General features: G+C 36.2%; 3 non-coding genes across 3 annotated transcripts; all 3 read left to right on the forward strand.

Annotated features, from left to right (window-relative positions):
* The first annotated feature begins 15,217 nt into the window (after positions 1 to 15,217).
* TRNAD-GUC (transfer RNA aspartic acid (anticodon GUC)) lies at positions 15,218 to 15,289 on the forward strand. Its single transcript has one exon. It is a non-coding gene; the product is annotated as a tRNA-Asp (tRNA).
* Positions 15,290 to 18,175: 2,886 nt separating this feature from the next.
* Positions 18,176 to 18,247, forward strand: TRNAD-GUC (transfer RNA aspartic acid (anticodon GUC)). The gene has a single exon. It is a non-coding gene; the product is annotated as a tRNA-Asp (tRNA).
* Positions 18,248 to 19,710: 1,463 nt separating this feature from the next.
* TRNAD-GUC (transfer RNA aspartic acid (anticodon GUC)) lies at positions 19,711 to 19,782 on the forward strand. Its single transcript has one exon. It is a non-coding gene; the product is annotated as a tRNA-Asp (tRNA).
* Positions 19,783 to 21,119: the final 1,337 nt, after the last annotated feature.

Here is a 21,119-nt window from a genome sequence, read left to right on the forward strand (position 1 = left end):
TTTGGGGAAAAGGAATTGTTTATAAAATCATGACAAGGACATAATGGTGTATGGTTCTTTATAAGGCAATTGACTGTTCCTGATGTTATTTTTCTCATTTTAGTGTAAGACCTTTCTCTGTGGCGCAAATTGCTTGTAAATATGCTCTTACATGTGCATGAAAATTTTAATTATCAATGTTTGTGTTACATAGCCATGATAAAAGTGAACCAACCATGCAGGAAAGCCAATCAAAAAACGCTTTCATGTGTTTCAATGACATTTTAAGTCATTTTCTCATGTGCAGTTTTTTGAAATTATGATTTGAAAATCGTTTTTGGGAAAAAGGAATTGTTTTTAAATTCATGAGAAGGACATAATGGTGTATGGTTCTTTATAAGGCAATTGACTGTCCCTGATGTTATTTTTCCCATTTTAATGTCAGACCTTTCTTTGTGGCGCAAATTGCTTGTAAATATGCTCCCACCTGTACATGGAAAATTTTGATTTTGAATGTTTATGTTACATAGCCATGTTAAAAGTGACCCTACCATGCAGGAAAGCCAATCAAAAAACGCTTTTATGTGTCTTAAGGACAATTTAAGTAATTTTCCCATGTGTAGTGTTTTGAAGTTATGATTTGAAAATCGTTTTTGAGGTAAAGGAATGTTGTTAAAATTTATGTTCGCCATATGCCCCCAAATTTCTTTTTCAGGGTTGCAGCAGGGTGTTCTTGAGACACCCCTGCACCTTTGGAATAAATTCCTAATTTGTGATGAGCAAATTGTTAATCGCAAATTGCACCTTCATTTATATGAGCCTCCTAGCCCATGGAAATGAATGGGTAATTTGCAATTAGCAATTTTCTCAAACAAATTTGGAATGGTAAAGAATCGCTATTTATTCCTTAAAATTCGCTTTTTTGGAAATGCAAAATAGTTATATGATACATATGGCGGTTGATGTCTAACAAGATAAGAAGCTTATGGATACATTTATGATGACTGGTGCAATGAAGTAGAAATCACTTACTTCATTGGTAGGCCTTTACAATAAATTATCTCCTCTGTATTCTTCATCAAGCGTAACTTTAATCTGCAATCCTGAGTAGGCCTCACCTTAAACAAACCTCTGGATAGGCCACATCTTATTGTCATCCTGATTTAATCATTTATAATGCTAGGGACAGATTTATGATAGGTGTATACCTCTTTTGTGCCACTTAGAAAACATTGTCCATGGGGAAATGACTTAAAATGTCATTAAGACACATGAATGTTTTTTTTTTAAAACGTTTGCAATTTTTTTGGGTCACTTTCAACATGGCTATGTGTCTGAAACAGTCAAAATCTAAATTTGCAATGCACAGGTGGGAGCATATTTACAAGGAATGTGCTTCATGGGGAAAGGTCTTATAATGTAATATGGGAAAAATGACATTAGAGATACTGAAATGCCTTATAGAGAAGCATACACCATTATGTCCTTGTCATAAATTTGCAAACCATTACTTTTCCCCAAAAACAATTTTCTAATTATATTTTGAAAACACTGCACATGTGGAAATTACTTAAAATGTCAATAATTCAAAATTTGTGATTCCTTAAATGCAATGTATCAAAAAAAAATATGTAAAAAATGATATTAAGGATTTGGAAACTACCACCAACTTCTAGTTTGTGGTAATTTGCGAATTCTTTTCAAAAAGCATTTAAAAAAAAAAAAAAAAAAAGGTCCCATATGACGCCCATACATGCCATTAGGGCATGTAGGTGTGCCATGTGCTCCCAAATTTCTTTTTCAGGGGTGCAGCAGGGTGTTCTTGAGATACCCCTGCACGCTTGAAAAAAATCCTATTTTGTGATGAGCTAATTGCTAATCACAACTTGCAACATTAATTCCTATGAGCCTCCTAGCCTATGGAAATGAATGGGTAATTTGCAATTAGCAATTTGCTCATTGCAAATTAGGAATAGTAAAGAATCGCTATTTATTCCTTAAAATTTGCTATTTATAATATGTAAAATATTTTGATGATACATATGGCAGTTCATCTGTAACAAGATAAGAAGCTTAGGGATAGATTTATGATGAGTGGCGCATCACCAGGGATGTGACAGTCATCCTGCGCCACTGTTCCGCCACCCATGTTGTGCTGCATTTACAATGCGGCGCAGCATGGGGCAAAAACGGCACAGATGCGTGACGCATCTGTGCCGTAAAGGTGGCGCATTGCTGGAGTTGTATCGTAAGTGCGATGCAGCTCCAGCAAGGCTCAGGGGTGCCCCATCTCTACAATGCTGCGTCAAGACCTATGCCAGCTTCAAGCAGGCGCAGGGTTTTGAAGCAGCTTTCTCCTATCTGATTGTAAATGCGGCACACCATGGGTGGTAAAGCAGTGGTGCACATTAACTGGTGCATGCCTGGGGATGTGCCATTTAATATAAATCTGCACTTTAACATTTGAGTATGTGCAGGGGACACAGAGTCGTTGAGGCTTATCCAAGGTTAAGAACAGATGAGTCCTGTTCAGTGAAAAATTAGACATAGGCTTCACCTGCTCAGCATCGCTGGACATGGCTTAATAATAGCTGCAAAATGTTACTCTTGTTAAATAATTTTACTATTATAATCTGTGAGATTTGTCTCTTACTCTGCAACATCTCATTGTTGTTATCTTTCTTTAAAGATAAAGACAACCTCAACATGAGCGACAATCTGCAATCAGTTGATTTTGACCTCATCATTGAACTTGTAATTGAAACATCAGTGGATGTTGATCCATTGGATGATTTAAATCCTGAGGATGAAGAAGAGCGTGATGAGGATGCAGATTTGTCCGAATTATATGATATAGGATGGGAAGCTGACCTGCTTGAGCCTTTGGAATTATAAACATTTATTTTTAAAATTTATAATCAATAAAAAGTAAAAAGGTAAACCGTTTAATTTAAAAATAAAGACACCTTCAAAAACAGGTTATGTGTAGTGTCTTCAATAAAATATTAAAATATGCTCATAAAATTAGATCAGATTCACATATAAAATAGCATAGGTAACATAAATATAAATGTCATTTCTTTTCTGGTATTTCTGTATTGTAAAAATGGCAATGACTAAAAAATCTTCAAATTAAAATGTCAAGTAGTGTGTTATGTTTTTGATCACTATTACTGATTTACTGTTTGATAATAATGTTTAATAACATTTTTTATTATATTTTTCCTCAGATTCAACTGCAGATCATTTCAAGATTTCAATATGCCTACAGAGAGATAAAGGCTGCAAAATGTCAAAGACAGCAGGAGAAAAAAAAAACGCAGCAGTCCTCTAACAAAAAGATTTCTCAAGCCATGAAGAAAGCACCGGGTAAGAGCTCTAAATATTTCATAAGAAATATTTCTAATAAAAAAAATATTAGTACAGAAAATGTTTCAATCCATAACATGAGAAGTAAATCAAATGGAAAGAAAAGGACAAATGAAAATGTTACTGCTAGAGCAAGAGATAAATCTGTGCATGATAGTAGAAGGAAACAACAGTTTAGGGAGATTCGTAAACGAATGTTCCGTAACAGGATAATTGGCAATTTGTTAAAAAATATTAAGAAAGGTCAACAGAAATTAGTTTTTTATAGGAGAAAAAAAAAAGTTGAGAAAGTTATTGATCAGGCTTTTGAAATTAAACGTAATTTATTTATTTTGATAATCAATAGAATTAGGAAGCTAAACAAGGCAATTTTTGATTTCAAAAGAAATAGTAGATGGAAGAGAATAGTTAATCGTAGTAATTTTTGTGAAGTTTTTTCTGGAGAATGGATACATAGTTCAAGCTGTGAGGCATTTTTTAATGAAGAGAGTTATTTCCAGGATAATGATTTGGTGCATGCAGTTGACATCAGTGGTCGTGCTTATGAAGTGAAAGATGGTTGTCCAGTTGAAAAAGAAAAACTTGTGACAACAGAGGCAGAAGAGTTGTTAGGTAATGAGGTTTTAGGAAGACGTGCTAAGGGTCCTGTGTACACCTGGAAGTGTAGTAGTATTTGCAGTGTGCGACAGGATTCCATCAATTTGCTTTGTGATTTTGTACGGACATTTAACAAGAAAAGTTTGAAGCAGAAAATAAGGTTGTTGCAAGAATTAGATCCTTGCAGAGTGAGAGAAGTGACAGGTTTGCATGGTCATTCACTGGCTTGTCTTTCCAGGAGAGTATGCCAGAGTGTTTTTCATCATTTCAGGATGCTAGCAGTGCATCATAACAAAGTGAGGAAGTTAGTTAGACTGTTGTATTATGCTAAGAGTCCAGCAATTATGCTGAAACAATTATGCGCTGCTCTTTTGCATGGTTCTGAAATAGATGTGAAGAATATATGTGAAGAAATTGAGTTTTGTTACTTTGGAAGTAAAGAGGAGAATGTTGAAATTGACCAAGAAGAAGAGAGTAATGTGGAAGATAGTGTACAGGTTTCCAGTACAGATAATTTCCAGAGGGAAATTGCGACGTTTGACATGAAATCAAGTGAGAGGCCTAATTTCACTTGTGTGTGTTGTCGACGCACTTATTATAAGAATCAGACTAAGTTAGTGGATTTATATGCAAAAAGTGAAAGGGAAAATAATAGTGAATGGAAGGATTTTGCAACATACTTGATGGTAGAAAATTGTTTTGATTTGGGATTGGATCAACGTGTGTGTACTTATTGTTGTAACAAATTAAAACAAAACCAGATGCCTGCTAGAGCAGTTCATAATAATCTGGAATTGGTTGAGATTCCTTCTGAATTGAAGGACTTAAATACTTATGAATCTATTTTGATTCAAAGTATCCATCCCTTTCAGGCTATTGTAAGAATGGAGCCAAAGACAGGGAAATTGCCTCCATCAGATTTACAGAGAGGATTAAAGGGAAGAGTTGTTTATTTGCCTCTAGATTTCAAGAAAAACATTAACACAATTGGAGTAGAAAAAGTGGAAGAGGAACCTCTGGTTATCTTAGTTAATGGGGTTCCGACAAAGAATAAGAAAATATGGCAAGATTTAGTAGATGTTAGGAAAGTTAAAAAGGCAACATTGTATTTGAAAAAAAATAATAAATACTATAAGAATGTATATGTTGCAGAAGAGGAAGTAAGTGAGGAAGAGGATAGCGATTTGTGTGCTGGTCAAATTGAGAAAGTAGAACCCTCTACTAGTGAGGAAATATATGAACATTATAGTGTTCATCCTTTGCATTCAAAGGAAGTCATGGGGAATGCTATTGAGTTGTTTCAAATGAAACAAGCCAAAGGGAGTCCCATTAGTGTTTGGGAGGAAAGTTTGGAAGCTCGGTGTTTCCCACAGCTTTTTCCAACAGGTCAGGGAGGAAGATATGATGAGCGACCTCATCAAATTCCTGCTTCTGAATACCGGACTTTGCGATTGTATGCAGGAGATGCTAGGTTTCGACAATGCATTCCTTATTTGTTTCATCTCCTGTTTGAAAGCGATCTGTCTGGACTGTCATATGCAGTGAACCACATCTTGAAAAGTGGTATACACATGCAAAACATCTCGGCAAGTGATTTTATGGATAAAGTGAATGTCCAAGATAGTATTTTGGATTCTCACCTGATTAATCTCATGGCGTGTCAGCGTGGTACTAATGAGTACTGGTACCGTCGTCATGGTGATTTAAAATGTATGCTGAGGAACTTAGGTACTCCCACATGGTTCCTCACTCTGAGTTGTGCCGAGTATGGCTGGGAAGACTTACTTCAATTTCTACGAGAGGCAAATGCTAACGTAGAAAACATCGAATTCAAGACTCCCGGAGAACTGTGCTCTTTGGATCCAGTCAATGTATGTAGGTACTTCAATCATAGATTTGAAGCTATGATGTCTTTCATCATGAATAAGAAGAATCCACCTCTTGGAGAGGTGTTGGATTTCTTCTGGAGAAAGGAGTACCAAGCAAGAGGTGCTCCTCATATACATATGTTGCTGTGGATCAAGGATGCACCTAAATTTGGAACGGATCCAGAAGACTCAGTGATGAGTTTCATCCAACAGTATTCTACGTGTGCTGTTCCAAACGCAAAGGAGAAGAAAAGCCTAAGAGAAAAAGTTCTGCGTTTCCAAAGCCATCGATGTGGAAAGTACTGCCGTCGTAAATTCCGAAACAAAGACAAGTTCTACACCAAATGTCGTTTCGGCTTTCCACGACCGGTGATTTCTAAAGGAAGAGTAAACAGTTTGATGTCTTCGCTGCGACATAATGTGATGAAGAAATCACCTAAAAACACTTACAATTTGAAGAGGAACGAAGAGTCCAAGTACATCAACGACTACAACCCGGTGATTTTGTCCATGTGGAATGCTAACATGGATATACAGTTTGTGGCTGATAACTGTATGGCTGTGGCTCGGTATGTGACGTCTTACATCACCAAAAAAGAGAAGACAGAATTGAAGGATATGTGGGAGGACATTTCCCATGAAAAGAGCCTCAGCAAGAAGTTGTACAGTTTCAGTCTGAAGATGTTGTCGCATCGAGAAATCGGAGCGTACGAATGTTCTGACCGGTTGTCTTCAGCAAGTCTCTATGCCAAGTCCAGGAGTATCGTTTGGGCGAGTCTTGGTCTTGCTGCAACGCGTAATCGAGTTCTCAAACCTGTGCGGGAAATTGAGTATTTGGCGGAAAAGGAGCCAAACAGTACCGACATTTTGAAGACAAACATGTTGGATACATATTATCCAAATCGAAGCAGTCACCTAGAGAATGTTTGTCTGTATGAGGTTCTGCAAAATTACATGTTCAAGAGGAACATCAAAGAAGATACTGAGAAAGGAGTGTATGCTGTAATAGGAAGTGAGGGATGTCTGGTCAAGCAAAGAAAATGCCACTTGATAAACCATCGAAAATTGAGTGGCGAATCTCCTGAAAAAAAGGAGTTTTTCTATTTAGCACTTTTGCAACTTTTCAAGCCTTGGCGTGCAGAAGAGGAACTGCTTGGAGATTTCCTCTGTTACGAAGACTCTTTCAATGCCGCCAAGGAGACCATAGAATGTCCTGCTTTTCCCAAATATGTAGAAATGTTGAATGCGGAAATTGAGCAGGAAGCAACGATTGCAGCCGAGATTGCCAGAGACAGTTCTCAGGACAGTCAGAGTTCTGCTTCATTGAGTCAGGATCCACTAGGAGGACCTCTTATTGAAAATGAAGCTGCCACTGCTATGAATGAGGTGGAAAGAGCCATGGCACATGCTCAAGAGGATGCGGTTAACTTAGAAGAGTTGGAAAGGCAACTCAACGTTGAGCAGAGGAAAATATATGACGAAGTTACCATGCAAATTGATCATGGATTAAGTCATGATAAGAAAGAGTGCTCATGTACGTCGTTGAAGCCTGTCCGACTGTACGTGAGTGGAGAAGCGGGAACTGGAAAAAGTTTCCTCATTAAAGCAATTTCATGCTATTTGCAGGAAAGGACAGAGTCATCGCTGTCTTGTGTTGTCACTGCTCCAACTGGACTGGCAGCACATAATATTAAAGGGATTACTTTACATCGTTTACTGATGCTGCCAGTGGAGCATGACAACAAATTAGAATATCACAAGCTATCTGGAGATGCTTGTTTTGAAGTTTCAAGAATCTTGAGGAAAATGAAACTTCTTATCATTGACGAAGTAAGCATGGTTTCCAATGTCATGCTTGCCTTTGTGCATTTGAGGATGCAAGAAGTTCTCAAAACAGAGTATGATGTGTTATTTGGTGGCAAACACATCATTGTTTTCGGAGATCTTCTGCAGCTGACACCAGTGAAAGGGCAACCTGTGTTCAAAATGCTCACGCATGAAGATACCAGGAAGTGCCTAGGCAGCATTGGCAACGTCAATATATGGTTAAACTTCAATTATGCTGAACTGCATGAAAATATGCGTCAGGCAAAGGATGAAGTTTACAAGACTATTCTACAAGATGTTAGAATTGGAAAAGTGACCGAGCATGGGAAAGAAGCTTTAGATGCACGATTACTGTCAAATTTATATCCAGAACAAGATGTTGTGCCTGAGAATATTTTTCAGAAAATTACTGATAAGAAATCTGGAATATGTTTGATGCCAACTCTTGCAGAATGTGCCAAATTTAACAACAAAATGTTGCATTTAGAAAAGCAAGAGATTGTGAAAGTGGAAGCTATTGATAGAGTAGAGCATATGGGATCAACAATTATTTTGTCTGAGAATCTGAAAACAAAATTGGATTCATTAGAGAAGAGTATATCTAAAACTGCAGGTTTTGAAAAGACTCTGAATGTGTGCTTGAACTGCCGTATAATTTTAAGAAGGAATTTACATGTTGAAAGAGGTCTGGTAAATGGATCAATGGGTAATGTTGTTGATTTTGTGAAATACAGAAATAGAGATGGAATTGAATTTTTAAAAATTAAATTTGATGGCATTGAGGAAGTACAGCTAATTGCTCGTTGTTCTGCTAGATTTTTGCTTGTAAAAGACTTATATGTTCGCCGTAAGCAGTTCCCTGTTTGCTTGGCATATGCGGTGACAATTCATAAATCGCAAGGTTTAAGTGTAGACACTGCATTGGTGAATATTGGCAGTTCTGTGTTCAAGGAGGGTATGGCATATGTGGCATTGTCACGAGTTAGAACTTTATCGGGATTGTACTTGATTGAGTGTGATGTCAGAAACATTTGTGCAGATCTAGATTGTGTTAAGGAATACAATAGGTTAAGAAGAGAGTATGCGCCACATTTGCCTCAGTTTCCTTTGTTTGAGAAACGTCTGGTAGGCCGGAAACGAAGAAATGAGAACAATACTGGGGAGGTTGTAGCAAAAAGACAAAAAGTGAATGAACCTAAAATTACAAGCAGAAACAAAGAGGATTCTGTTGAAGATGTTGTTGGTTTTCAGTTTGAAAACAGTTCTGGTGTCAACTGCTATGCTAATGTAGTAATTAATGTTTTGTTTTCTCTAAAAAATGTAAAAGAAGAGATTGTGGTCAATTCTGATCAAAGATTTTGCAGTTTGTTAAATTCTGTGTTAGAGAAATGTACCACTGATAGAAGAAACATAGAAAGTGTGTCTGAAATTAGAAATCTGTTAGATAGATGTTCAGGCCAAACACAATTCTCTCAAAATATTCAGCAAGATTGTCAGGAGTTTTTAATGTATATGCTTGATGTATTACATGCTGAAGGTGTAGATGTAGATCAGCTGTTTGGGCTTTCTTATCAATGGCAGCATGACTGCGAGAACTGTATGGTATCAAGTACTACTAGTGTAGACTCAGAAAGATTTATATATTTAACTTTGCCAGACAGTAAATCAGTCTCCTTTAATAAGCTAGTAAAAGCTGCTAATCACAACATGGAGTGTAGCCAATGTAAATCTGAAATGATGTCCACATTATTTATACGAACATATGGCCAGTACGTCATTTTAATGTTCCAACGATGTAGGCCTGATGGAACAAAATTGACAACTTTAATAAAAAATTTTGTAGCTTCGCAGTTGTCAATATCAGGAAGGACTTTTGTAACTACAGCAATTATATATCATGACGGCCCTTCAATATCATCAGGACATTACACAGCTTATTTAAAGTCTAGAAATGGCTGGTCATTCTGCAATGATTCTGTTTTAATTTTCAAAAAAAAATTGCCGTATGACCTTAAAAACTCTTACCTGGTGTTTTTAAAACCAAAATTTTAGGAAAATAATCTCGGGATATGATCTGTGGAATTTCAAGAAGTTCTAATGGCTCCTACACAATTTGGCCTTGAGGATAAGTGTAGTTCAGAGACATAACTTCTAATCATAGGATTGGACATCATGGAGATGTATGTGCACTTTAAATGAGTTCAGAAAAACTGTTTCTTTTCATAAGCTAATTGAAGCAGCCAATCAAAACATGGAGTAGAGGGAATGTAAGTCTGCAATGCTGTCTACTGTTTTACATTGCTTTGTGATTAAAAGTGATGTAGAGAATTAAATAATTGTAGTACTCATAGAGGTAGTGTAAGTCTGCTTCATATTAAGCAGTATCAGTGTCATAGGAAATGTAGAACATGACTGAGCAAGAAGGGGAAGATATTACTATTCCAGGATTGTGAAAATGATCTTCAACATTTTAATTCTGAAAGTTGCGGAAATGCCAAATGATGGGATTGGCTTACAAGAAATCCAAGAGTTATAAATATCTCTGACTAGATTTGGCCTTGTGGAAAATAGTGGTAGAGAGCAAGAAGTCATTTATTGCATGTAACGTGTTTTTAAAAACGATGGAGGTTTTCTTTCAGAAAGTGGCGGGCTGAAAGTAATAACAGCACAAAAGAGTGTAAGCTGTTCATAGGACATCCTTGGACGTCATGGAAAGTAAGTTAACTTTAAGGAGTTCTGAATTTTAATTTCTGATGTTGTATGGGTTTTTTAAACACAATCATTTTGATTGTGTTTTTTTTTCCCCGCTGTTACATGATGAATACCTTCAAGTCACTGTTTTTAGTGAATTTTGATACATTCTGAGAACAGCAAAAATAAACCATTTAACATGTATAATTAATTCTGTACTGTTTGCATTTATGATGTATATGTAGAACTGTGTAGGAGGCATGGAGAAGGTGAGTTTTCTGTAAGTGTTAAATTTATTGTATGCAGTGCTGCACTTCTACGTATTCTTTCATATGCTGGACTACATCTGCACAATGAGATACCTAACCAAAGGAAACACAAGTGATGTGATTGTGAAATGAGCAAAATAAATTGCACATATTTCAATTACATCACCTGTGTTTCCTATCATTACGAATCACATTGTGCAGATCAAGTTTAGGTCTGTCCAGGGAAACATAGGAGGTTTCTACTTTGTTGAAGAGTGCAGTGGACATGACTCACTTCATTAGTAGACTTTCACAGATATTATCTCCTCTGTACACTTCAACAAGTGTAAATCTCATCTGGAACTCTGAGTAGGCCTCACCTCAAACAAATCTCTGGATAGGAGACATGTTATTGGCATACTGAAGCGACACTTTTCTGAAACAAGAGCAATGCAAAAGATGCACCATGTTTTAAGATAGGCCTCACTTCATCTGCATCAAGATACTGTTAGTTTAAAATGTATATCTTTAGGATTGTGTAGAGGACCTGGAGAAGCAGAAGCTTCTGTCAGTTTCAAAGTTGTTGAAAAACTATTTGTCCTTCAATATTTTCCCTTGTCTTTTGTAATTTTTAAATACATATTTTAATTTTTTTCAAATGTTGGTTCTCTCTTTCACAGATTGAAAGTATAGAAATAAAATGTGATTAATTTAACGGCAATTACAAGGTAAATAGTTGTACTCTTTTCGTTACATTTCTATCACATTCACCTACTATTAGATCCACTGCTTCACTTCTTTAATCCTCAGTTTCCTGCCTTTGCTACTTTCCTCATTCCTTTCTCTATTACCTATTTACTCAACTCCTTCCACTCTTTTTCTCAGTCCCTCTGTTCTCATAGTTCCTCAGTCTTGTTCACTCACTCCATCTCTATTACTCTTAGTGTCTGTGAATTACTTTCCCAACTTTTTTTTTTTTGGACCGCTTCCCGGGAAGTTGCCCGGTTCGCAAACCAGCAGCGTTATGGCAGTCCACCATTTTGTGTTTCGGTCGAATCAAGATACAAGATGGAGGGCAAATAATGTTCAGAATGGGTAGAAGGGGGCACGGTAGATGTATCTTGACCCCCTTGGTTTTCTGAGGGTGGCTGAGGAGGACCATAGTTCTTCACTCTTGTTCACTCTCTCTGTTTCTATTAATGTCACTGTTTATGACTGATCAAAAAAATGTTTTTTTAAAAAGAACAGTAACTATAAGGGAAGGAAATAGACAGTTATGTTAAAAGAAAGACAGCTATAGGGAGTAAACTAAGGATACTGTTACCTACAATCCACTGCTGTTGATGTTACTGACCATGTCATGAATGATGTAATATGTGACATCATCAGCAGTGGATTGTAGGTAACAGTATCCTTAGTTTACTCCCTAGAGCTGTCTTTCTTTTAACATAACTGTCTGTTTGCTTACCTTATACTTACTGTTCTTTTTTTTTAAAAATATTTTTTTTGGTTAGCTTCCGGTACGCGTACCGGGTAGCGCTCCGGGAGCGAACTAAGAGAAATAGAGGTTGGCAGAGTTCCAAATATTCTACCAATTTTTTTATAATGGGGAGTTAGTTCTGAAAATAACTTTTTTTTTATGTTTTTGTTGTTTTATATTTTTTTTAGTATTTTTTGAACATTTTTTTACTTTTTTTGTATTTTCTGAACGTTTTTAAATTTTTTTGGGTTTTTTTGGGGGGGGGGGAAACAAAAACGATCCATTATAAAGGGCTCAACAGGAGCAAAAAAAAAAAAAAGAATTTATTTTTTGGTGCGTTTCGTACAAACATTAATATGATTTTGAATTGCTCGCAAAATCAAAGTGATGCTACTTTCTCTGTAGCAGATGAAAGTGCCACATTCCACGCACACTTGCTTTACGTGCCCAAACAACATTTGGATGTTTGCGATCATCTCCCTCGCCTCTGGTCCCGACACCTCTGGAACCACCGATCTTCTTGCCATTGGGAGGGGATTTTGTTGTTCGTCACGTAGCTGGGCAGCACTATAATTATTTGGGTGCCACCTACTCATATGCCGATGCATAGTATGATTGCCATAACTGTATTTTTTATCAGTGCCCCTTGACAATCTATCACCGCATATGCGGCAAAACACGTAACGTGCATTCACTTTCTTTTGCCCCTCAGGAATTCTGTAGAATTGCCAGATGTAATTCTCCTTTCGATTGTACCTCCTGGGCTCCTCTGGCAAAAACTCATGCTCTTCCTCCTCTTCCTCCTCTTCCTGTTCTTCCTCTTCTTGCAAAATTACTTCTGCAGGTGGTCCTCTCTTTCTTGGATTTGGTGGAGGTGGTGGGCTAGCACCAGCTGAAGCTACTAATGAAGCCATCTCAAAGTCTCAATAAAGGGTCTTTCTCTCACCAAGATGAAAGTCAGAGTGATGAAAGAAGGAGGGGTTTTCATCATTTGGGAAAAACAAAAGTTCTAAACCAATGAAAAGTGTCCATTTTAGATCACATGACCTTGTATTACATCATTAGGAAACCAAAAGTGAAATGAACCAATGAAAAGTGTTATTACCGAGTCACATGACCTGCTATGTTTACGTTACGCGGTCGGCGCCGCGCCGCGGATCGCTTCCGGTTCGCGTACCGCTGCGCTTCCGGGTACGCGAACGTAGCACGTAATATGACGTATTACGCGAGAACGCGAAACGTCATGCTGACGCGAAGCGTCACGATGTTGTTTTGTAACGCGAGAGGTGCGCAAAAGGAACGTTTACCAGTTCGCGTACCGGGCCGCGCCTCCGGATTGAGCTAACGGGAAGCTAACCGGTACGCGTACTGGGAGCGAAACAAAAAAAAATAAAAAAAAAATTGTATAAAAAACATGTAAAAAATATTTTTCTTTTTAAAGAATAATACATTGTAAAGGTTTTGATATTAGCTATTAAAAAACCAATGAAATTCACTGAAAAAACCATAGGTTATAGACCATATATAGTTAGGAATTAGCATTTACAAAACCTTAAAAATTCACTGACAAAAACCATAGGTTATACACCATATATAGTTAGGAATTAGCATTTAAAAAACCTTATTTTACTCACACAAAACCAATGAAATTCCATATATAGTTAGTTGTACTAACTATATATCACGCACCCGCAATCCACTGCTGATGATGTCACATATTACATCATTCATGACATGGTCAGTGACATCACTGATGACATCACTGATGACATCTCAAATGACATCACTGATGACATCACTGATGACAAAATCCAGTGACTGTATTTTTCTGTAAAGTTAAAATATGTCTTACATATTTATGAATGAGTCGATGTATAAGTGTCTGGACGAAGGATTTAGTAGGTGCATGACTGAATGTATGAGTGAGTGATTAAATGTGTCTCACTGAGTGCATGGGTTAGTGACTAAACTGTCTTAATTTGTGCATCATTATGTCTGTTGTTCTGTAAACTGCTGCATGTGTTGATCAGTAGCTATATGAGTAACTATATAGGTTATTGATTGGTTGCACAAGCATTTGTATGGGAGACTGAGTGTGTGTGTGGGTGGCTGGGAAGTGTATGACTCTGTGCATAGATGTATGGATTCAAAAGTGCATGTTGGAAACAGCTGTATGGGCGGTTGACTGTGTGCATGACTGTATTGGTGAGTGAATAGATATCTCAGTGCTACATGTCAAATTAAGTACATATGTAAAATACAGTACATGTGAGAGTTGACATATATAAATAACTGTGCATAAGAGCCAGTGAATGTGTGAGTGGCTGTATGGATCATTGTGAACTTGTATCCAGGATTGTATAAGTGAGTAAATATGTTTTAGTATATGTTTGAATAAGTAAGGTGTGTTTAACTGTATAGTTAAGGAAACGGAGGTGTGATTGATTGTTTGCATGACTGTCTAGGTGTGTGTGTAACTTCATGGATGAGTGACAATCTGTGAGTCTGTGTTTACACTGAGTGTATCTAAGGTTATATTAGAGTCTGAAGAGGTTCATCGTATTATCACATGAATGATTTTATCAGTGATGTCATCAGTAATGTCATTTGAGATGTCATCAGTGATGTCATCAGTGATGTCATTTGAGATGTCATCAGTGATGTCATCAGTGATGTCACTGACCATGTCATGAATGATGTAATATGTGACATCATCAGCAGTGGATTGCGGGTGCGTGATATATAGTTAGTACAACTAACTATATATGGAATTTCATTGGTTTTGTGTGAGTAAAATAAGGTTTTTAAATGCTAATTCCTAACTATATATGGTGTATAACCTATGGTTTTTGTCAGTGAATATATATATATATATATATATATATATATATATATATATATATATATATAAATATATATATTGATAGTTAGAAAGATAGCCAGATAGACAGATCGATAGATAGATATTTATTTCAATGAAATAATTTCTTGATCAAACTGATTGTTTTTGCCTAGGAATTTCTGTATTGTAATATTTAGGAAAAAAGATTACTTGTCCTAACCAAAAGCAGCAAATCTGCCTATTACAATACTGTGAATTGATCGAGGGTATGCCTTAACCCCAAGGAGGTGAGCACTGTTTAACTGATGCCAATAAGTCCTCGCTAGTATAGTGGTCAGTATCCCCGCCTGTCACGCGGGAGACCGGGGTTCAATTCCCCGACGGGGAGGCGATTCCTTTTATTCACACAATTAAATAAAATGATGCACTTTCTAACATTGTAAAATATATCTGTCATTATCCTTGCCTATTCCGATTGAGAAAAAAGGTTGAATTCACGATGGACAAAATGCTTACTGATGTGTTAACTGAAATTCAGAATATGCTCTGAATATTTCAATATGCACAGGCGTACCATCAAAAACACTTTACATCTGCATTCTCTTGGAAAATGAGATGAAGCAGTGGTGAATCCTAGGCTGCTGTTCCACTCGATTGGCACAATTTACAAGTAGAATGACTGCTTTTGGTTAGTAGTGACCCCTGGTGGCTAATAGTTATAAGCTGCAAATGGTAAAGTGAGCTGATTATATATATATATATATGGCGGACTGGTGCTGGGCTAACATTTAATAAAATAACATTTGCACCATTTCTGGGTCTCGCTGCTCCTATTTTCCTGCTCGACAGTAACGGCTGTTACTGAACACTTCGACGTGGGAGCACTACGTACCTTATATATATATATATATATATAAATATATATATTGATAGTTAGAAAGATAGCCAGATAGACAGATCGATAGATAGATATTTATTTCAATGAAATAATTTCTTGATAAAACTGATTGTTTTTGGCTAGGAATTTCTGTATTGTAATATTTAGGAAAAAAGATTACTTGTCCTAACCAAAAGCGGCAAATCTGCCTATTACAATACTGTGAATTGATCGAGGGTATGCCTTAGTTAGTATAGTGGTCAGTATCCCCGCCTGTCACGCGGGAGACCGGGGTTCAATTCTCTGACGGGGAGGCGATTCCTTTTATTCACACAATTAAATAAAATGATGTACTTTCTAACATTGTAAAATATATCTGTCATTATCCTTGCCTATTCTGATTGAGAAAAAAGGTTGAATTCATTGATGGCCAAAATGCTTACTGATGTGTTAACTGAAATTCAGAATATGCTCTGAATATTTCAATATGCACAGGCGTACCATCAAAAACACTTTACATCTGCATTCTCTTGGAAAATGAGATGAAGCAGTGGTGAATCCTTGGCTGCTGTTCCACTCGATTGGCACAATTTACAAGTAGAATGACTGCTTTTGGTTAGTAGTGACCCCTGGTGGCTAATAGTTATAAGCTGCAAATGGTAAAGTGAGCTGATTATATCTATATATATATATATATATATATATAAATATATATATTGATAGTTAGAAAGATAGCCAGATAGACAGATCGATAGATAGATATTTATTTCAATGAAATAATTTCTTGATAAAACTGATTGTTTTTGGCTAGGAATTTCTGTATTGTAATATTTAGGAAAAAAGATTACTTGTCCTAACCAAAAGCGGCAAATCTGCCTATTACAATACTGTGAATTGATCGAGGGTATACCTTAGTTAGTATAGTGGTCAGTATCCCCGCCTGTCACGCGGGAGACCGGGGTTCAATTCCCTGACGGGGGGGCGATTCCTTTTATTCACACAATTAAATAAAATGATGTACTTTCTAACATTGTAAAATATATCTGTCATTATCCTTGCGTATTCTGATTGAGAAAAAAGGTTGAATTCACTGATGGCCAAAATGCTTACTGATGTGTTAACTGAAATTCAGAATATGCTCTGAACATTTCAATATGCACAGGCGTACCATCAAAAACACTTTACATCTGCATTCTCTTGGAAAATGAGATGAAGCAGTGGTGAATCCTAGGCTGCTGCTCCACTCGATTGGCACAATTTACAAGTAGAATGACTGCTTTTGGTTAGTAGTGACCCCTGGTGGCTAATAGTTATAAGCTGCAAATGGTAAAGTGAGCTGATTATATATATATATATATATATATATATATATATATATAAATATATATATTGATAGTTAGAAAGATAGCCAGATAGACAGATCGATAGATAGATATTTATTTCAATGAAATAATTTCTTGATCAAACTGATTGTTTTTGGCTAGGAATTTCTGTATTGTAATATTTAGGAAAAAAGATTACTTGTCCTAACCAAAAGCAGCAAATCTGCCTATTACAATACTGTGAATTGATCGAGGGTATGCCTTAACCCCAAGGAGGTGAGCACTGTTTAACTGATGCCAATAAGTCCTCGTTAGTATAGTGGGCAGTATCCCCGTCTGTCACGCGGGAGACCGGGGTTCAATTCCCCGACGGGGAGGCGATTCCCTTTATTCACACAATTAAATAAAATGATGTACTTTCTAACATTGTAAAATATATCTTTCATTATCCTTGCCTATTCCGATTGAGAAAAAAGGTTGAATTCACCGATGGACAAAATGCTTACTGATGTGTTAACTGAAATTCAGAATATGCTCTGAATATTTCAATATGCACAGGCGTACCATCAAAAACACTTTACATCTGCATTCTCTTGGAAAATGAGATGAAGCAGTGGTGAATCCTAGGCTGCTGCTCCACTCGATTGGCACAATTTACAAGTAGAATGACTGCTTTTGGTTAGTAGTGACCCCTGGTGGCTAATAGTTATAAGCTGCAAATGGTAAAGTGAGCTGATTATATCTATATATATATATATATATATATATATATATATATATATATATATATATATATATATATATATATATATATATATATATATATAAATATATATATTGATAGTTAGAAAGATAGCCAGATAGACAGATCGATAGATAGATATTTATTTCAATGAAATAATTTCTTGATAAAACTGATTGTTTTTGGCTAGGAATTTCTGTATTGTAATATTTAGGAAAAAAGATTACTTGTCCTAACCAAAAGCAGCAAATCTGCCTATTACAATACTGTGAATTGATCGAGGGTATGCCTTAACCCCAAGGAGGTGAGCACTGTTTAACTGATGCCAATAAGTCCTCGTTAGTATAGTGGTCAGTATCCCCACCTGTCACGCGGGAGACCGGGGTTCAATTCCCCGACGGGGAGGCGATTCATTTTATTCACACAATTAAATAAAATGATGTACTTTCTAACATTGTAAAATATATCTGTCATTATCCTTGCCTATTCTGATTGAGAAAAAAGGTTGAATTCACTGATGGCCAAAATGCTTACTGATGTGTTAACTGAAATTCAGAATATGCTCTGAATATTTCAATATGCACAGGCGTACCAACAAAAACACTTTACATCTGCATTCTCTTGGAAAATGAGATGAAGCAGTGGTGAATCCTTGGCTGCTGTTCCACTCGATTGGCACAATTTACAAGTAGAATGACTGCTTTTGGTTAGTAGTGACCCCTGGTGGCTAATAGTTATAAGCTGCAAATGGTAAAGTGAGCTGATTATATATATATATATATATATATATATATATATATATATATATATATATATATATATAAATATATATATTGATAGTTAGAAAGATAGCCAGATAGACAGATCGATAGATAGATATTTATTTCAATGAAATAATTTCTTGATCAAACTGATTGTTTTTGGCTAGGAATTTCTGTATTGTAATATTTAGGAAAAAAGATTACTTGTCCTAACCAAAAGCAGCAAATCTGCCTATTACAATACTGTGAATTGATCGAGGGTATGCCTTAACCCCAAGGAGGTGAGCACTGTTTAACTGATGCCAATAAGTCCTCGTTAGTATAGTGGGCAGTATCCCCGTCTGTCACGCGGGAGACCGGGGTTCAATTCCCCGACGGGGAGGCGATTCCCTTTATTCACACAATTAAATAAAATGATGTACTTTCTAACATTGTAAAATATATCTTTCATTATCCTTGCCTATTCCGATTGAGAAAAAAGGTTGAATTCACCGATGGACAAAATGCTTACTGATGTGTTAACTGAAATTCAGAATATGCTCTGAATATTTCAATATGCACAGGCGTACCATCAAAAACACTTTACATCTGCATTCTCTTGGAAAATGAGATGAAGCAGTGGTGAATCCTAGGCTGCTGCTCCACTCGATTGGCACAATTTACAAGTAGAATGACTGCTTTTGGTTAGTAGTGACCCCTGGTGGCTAATAGTTATAAGCTGCAAATGGTAAAGTGAGCTGATTATATCTATATATATATATATATATATATATATATATATATATATATATATATATATATATATATATATATATATATATATATATATATATATATATATATATATATATATATATATAATATATATATTGATAGTTAGAAAGATAGCCAGATAGACAGATCGATAGATAGATATTTATTTCAATGAAATAATTTCTTGATAAAACTGATTGTTTTTGGCTAGGAATTTCTGTATTGTAATATTTAGGAAAAAAGATTACTTGTCCTAACCAAAAGCAGCAAATCTGCCTATTACAATACTGTGAATTGATCGAGGGTATGCCTTAACCCCAAGGAGGTGAGCACTGTTTAACTGATGCCAATAAGTCCTCGTTAGTATAGTGGTCAGTATCCCCACCTGTCACGCGGGAGACCGGGGTTCAATTCCCCGACGGGGAGGCGATTCATTTTATTCACACAATTAAATAAAATGATGTACTTTCTAACATTGTAAAATATATCTGTCATTATCCTTGCCTATTCTGATTGAGAAAAAAGGTTGAATTCACTGATGGCCAAAATGCTTACTGATGTGTTAACTGAAATTCAGAATATGCTCTGAATATTTCAATATGCACAGGCGTACCAACAAAAACACTTTACATCTGCATTCTCTTGGAAAATGAGATGAAGCAGTGGTGAATCCTTGGCTGCTGTTCCACTCGATTGGCACAATTTACAAGTAGAATGACTGCTTTTGGTTAGTAGTGACCCCTGGTGGCTAATAGTTATAAGCTGCAAATGGTAAAGTGAGCTGATTATATATATATATATATATATATATATATATATATATATATATATATATATATATAATATATATATTGATAGTTAGAAAGATAGCCAGATAGACAGATCGATAGATAGATATTTATTTCAATGAAATAATTTCTTGATAAAACTGATTGTTTTTGGCTAGGAATTTCTGTATTGTAATATTTAGGAAAAAAGATTACTTGTCCTAACCAAAAGCAGCAAATCTGCCTATTACAATACTGTGAATTGATCGAGGGTATGCCTTAACCCCAAGGAGGTGAGCACTGTTTAACTGATGCCAATAAGTCCTCGTTAGTATAGTGGTCAGTATCCCCACCTGTCACGCGGGAGACCGGGGTTCATTTCCCCGACCGGGAGGCGATTCCTTTTATTCACACAATTAAATAAAATGATGCACTTTCTAACATTGTAAAATATATCTGTCATTATCCTTGCCTATTCCGATTGAGAAAAAAGGTTGAATTCACGATGGACAAAATGCTTACTGATGTGTTAACTGAAATTCAGAATATGCTCTGAATATTTCAATATGCACAGGCGTACCATCAAAAACACTTTACATCTGCATTCTCTTGGAAAATGAGATGAAGCAGTGGTGAATCCTAGGCTGCTGTTCCACTCGATTGGCACAATTTACAAGTAGAATGACTGCTTTTGGTTAGTAGTGACCCCTGGTGGCTAATAGTTATAAGCTGCAAATGGTAAAGTGAGCTGATTATATATATATATATATGGCGGACTGGTGCTGGGCTAACATTTAATAAAATAACATTTGCACCATTTCTGGGTCTCGCTGCTCCTATTTTCCTGCTCGACAGTAACGGCTGTTACTGAACACTTCGACGTGGGAGCACTACGTACCTTATATATATATATATATATATAAATATATATATTGATAGTTAGAAAGATAGCCAGATAGACAGATCGATAGATAGATATTTATTTCAATGAAATAA

The sequence above is a fragment of the Lissotriton helveticus genome, chromosome 1_2, assembly GCF_964261635.1.
Source record: "Lissotriton helveticus chromosome 1_2, aLisHel1.1, whole genome shotgun sequence".
Lineage (NCBI taxonomy): Eukaryota > Metazoa > Chordata > Amphibia > Caudata > Salamandridae > Lissotriton > Lissotriton helveticus.